A 3306-nucleotide genomic window follows, 5' to 3' on the forward strand; every position below is an offset into this window, starting at 1 on the left:
TGAGAAAAAAGTCAGAATTCTGACTTTAATCTCAGAATTCTGACTTTTTTCCCATGTTAAACTGAAATAAAATTTAAAAATCAGTTTACTTTTCTTTTTTTTTCCAGTGGCCCTAATCCTCTTCCGTACAACTCTGTTCCACTTATTTAAGTATAAAAATACTATGGTGATCAAAATACAGTCCGCGTTTTTAATACAACCTTATAACCTAACACACAAGGACCATGTTTTTTTTTCTCACAAGTTAAATAATTATTGCTCAGTCTAGTTTAATAATCTCCCGTTATGTAGGAGTAATTAAACCAACACAAATATTTTAATTCTTTTGCCTCTCAAACCCATGGGAGGTCCAAAAAGAGAAAACAAACTATTGCATTTTATTTTTCTAAAGATCAGCCACCCAAGAAAAGACCAAACACAGTTTGGTCTTTTTTACCAGAGTATTTTTAAACTGCAGTTTAAAAATACTCTGGTAAAAGTTGAAGTATCAACTTGACCTCTTTACTCAAGTAAAAGTGAAAAAGTATGTGTCCAAAAACTACTTAAAGTATAAAGTCTCACCATCAGTTTGGGGGTCCTTGGCTTGGAAAACTTTGAAGACCCCTGATATAGAGGATACATGTTTTTTCTTTAGGTCAGGAATATTGTTGAAATTGTTGAAAGTTTAGTCTAATCTAATGTAATATCCTACTTTAAATGCTTCTACATCTAATTTTGATTTAGATTTCATGGGTCTTATATTGTGTGACATTATGTCACACACTATGGGACATCATTGTACATATATTTTAATGTGTTTCTGTGTTCTCAGTACATTCCTAGAGATCATGGCTTCCAGGAGATGCATTTACCTGCTTCTGCTGCCCCAGCTTCCCTACATGTACAGATGTTTTGTATTGAGGAATGTTACATAGCACGAAAACTTTTGTGCGATGGTGGTATAGTGGTGAGCATAGCTGCCTTCCAAGCAGTTGACCCGGGTTCGATTCCCGGCCATCGCAGTGAAAATTTCTCTTTTTTTTAGTACTTTTCTTCTGACACGTCACAGTTTTTTTTTTCTTTTTAAATCTACAGTGTAGAAAGAATACACCACACGACTACGGCGTGTGTCATGAACCAACGAAACCCGGGTTTTCCTCTAAAAGAAAAATATATATATAGTTTCAGCCAAACTTTGAAAAAAGTGTATTTTTTCACTTATTTTTCTATCTACATCGAGCTCTGAAATTCTCTCCTAACTTTGTAGTACCCATTGTTTTCCACCAGGTGGAGCAATCCAACAACTTTGGAGCCAGCAGCCGTTAAGAGTAAATGGCTTCACAATACATACATTTCATTAAATTCTTTGTTGGTTTTTTTTTCTGCAATTATTATGAAAATATAAATGTAATTTTTATAGAATACACATTTTATTCCATTCCAGCTCACATGTAACAGGTTTTACAATATTTTACCTGTAATCTTTAAAGGACATTCTAAAGAAATGTTCAAGTAGAAAGTTGAAAGGAAGACAAAGCTGGAACCTTCTTGCTGCAAGGCAGCAGTGCTACCTGCTACTGCGTAACTGTGCAGCTCTAAACCAATATACATTGCTGCTAAAAAAAAAAACACTGACATTTTAGAGCGTTAAATCCAAGCATATTAATGGAAAGTTAATTGGAAGAAAAAAGTAATTGAAGGAATGTCATTATAAAGCAAGAGATAAATGCACAGAGACGTCCTGGAAGCAAACCGTGAATCAGAGCACTGTGGATCTCAGACTGAGGCAATGCCCCAAAGAATACAGCCAAGATCCCAAAGGAGTGGATCCGGATATCTTTATGAAGTTCTGGAGTGGCCAAGCCAGAGTCCAGACTGTGATTTAACATCTGGAGAGATCTGCAAACAGCTGCACGGATGTCTCCCATCCAAACCAATAGAGCTTGAGATCTCTTTGATTTCTACCAAAAGGAATCCCTACATTATATCCAAAAACATATCTAATTGCATACTGGTTATTTTTGGATAAAGACCCAGATGAAAAGGTACATAGATCTTTGAATATTTCTCTCTCATATAGTTCTTGTGTCTTTCTATTCAGATAATATGTAAAAGTTTCTTTGTATTGTCATTAAAACATTTTATTTGTTTCCTTAGGATATTTCAACATTTTATTTGGCATATTCTTGAAATTATTAAGGGATTTTTAGCAATCATTTAACTCATAAAAACACAAATTAAATGCTCTAGTGGTTTGGCATGACAGCAGACACTGATAAATGTTACGTTTTTAAGATTGTACACATCTATGTGAGAAACTTCACAGTGTTGCCTTCAAGGACATCTGGAACATCTGTCTGCATTAAATTAACCTTATGCTGTAATGCCATGTATTCTGTTAAATTACTGCAGTGTTTCAGGTAAGAAGATATAACAGCTTATTAGCAGGTATCTTCTATCTGGGGAATCTGATGGATTGCCCCATCTGCTGGTCATATTAGGTATTTCACCTTTGGTTGATAGAAAATCAGAATTCAATGTTTGTTGTCTTGATTGAAATAAAAAATAGGTTTTGCAGAAAATGCAGAAAAGTCGCACAGTAACTAACCTGCTCATTTGCAATGCTTGTTTTGAGTTTCTTTTCTCTCTGAAATACACTGCAGTTGTGTGCCGTCATCTGAGCATTTGGGGCAAAAAAGTGGTGACGTGTCAGCATTCCTATTAAAGTGATAAAATAAAAACATATAAGATATTTGCGATGGCCGGGAATCGAACCCGGGTCAACTGCTTGGAAGGCAGCTATGCTCACCACTATACCACCATCGCATGAAAAGCTCATCGTGGATGAGAAAGACATCACAACCACATTGTCATCAGGAGGGAAAGGATGAGGGCGGGTGCTTATGAAGATGGAAACAGACGCGGGGTATGGGTTGGAAATGTCCCCCGCACTTTTTCTATCAATCCCCTTTGTTCCCCGCACTTTAATAGCCGTTAGAACAATAACAAAGCAGCTATCTTTGAAAGCACCATGAGCATCTACAGTACATGACACGAGCCTTGATGCCGAGCAGCCCTGAACCTGAGCATCACTGTGCCTACAAACCAGCATCAAGAAACAAAAATAACCTAAAAGAAATTATTAGATTGTGAAACGTTGTTTAGGAAGGAAGGAAGGTTAAAAATAAAAATAAGAAATTATTGCGATGGCCGGGAATCGAACCCGGGTCAACTGCTTGGAAGGCAGCTATGCTCACCACTATACCACCATCGCACGAAGGAAGGAAGGAAGGAAGGAAGGAAGGAAGGAAGGAAGGAAGGAAGGAA

General features: G+C 36.8%; 3 non-coding genes across 3 annotated transcripts; 1 reads left to right on the forward strand and 2 right to left on the reverse strand.

The window, feature by feature from the left end:
• Positions 1-929: 929 nt before the first annotated feature.
• Positions 930-1001, forward strand: trnag-ucc. Its single transcript has one exon. It is a non-coding gene; the product is annotated as a tRNA-Gly (tRNA).
• Positions 1002-2733: 1732 nt separating this feature from the next.
• Positions 2734-2805, reverse strand: trnag-ucc. The gene has a single exon. It is a non-coding gene; the product is annotated as a tRNA-Gly (tRNA).
• Positions 2806-3181: 376 nt separating this feature from the next.
• Positions 3182-3253, reverse strand: trnag-ucc. Its single transcript has one exon. It is a non-coding gene; the product is annotated as a tRNA-Gly (tRNA).
• Between the last annotated feature and the right edge of the window lie 53 nt (positions 3254-3306).

This window comes from Cyprinodon variegatus, unplaced genomic scaffold (genome assembly GCF_000732505.1).
Source record: "Cyprinodon variegatus isolate N-32 unplaced genomic scaffold, C_variegatus-1.0 Scaffold120, whole genome shotgun sequence".
Classification (NCBI taxonomy): domain Eukaryota; kingdom Metazoa; phylum Chordata; class Actinopteri; order Cyprinodontiformes; family Cyprinodontidae; genus Cyprinodon; species Cyprinodon variegatus.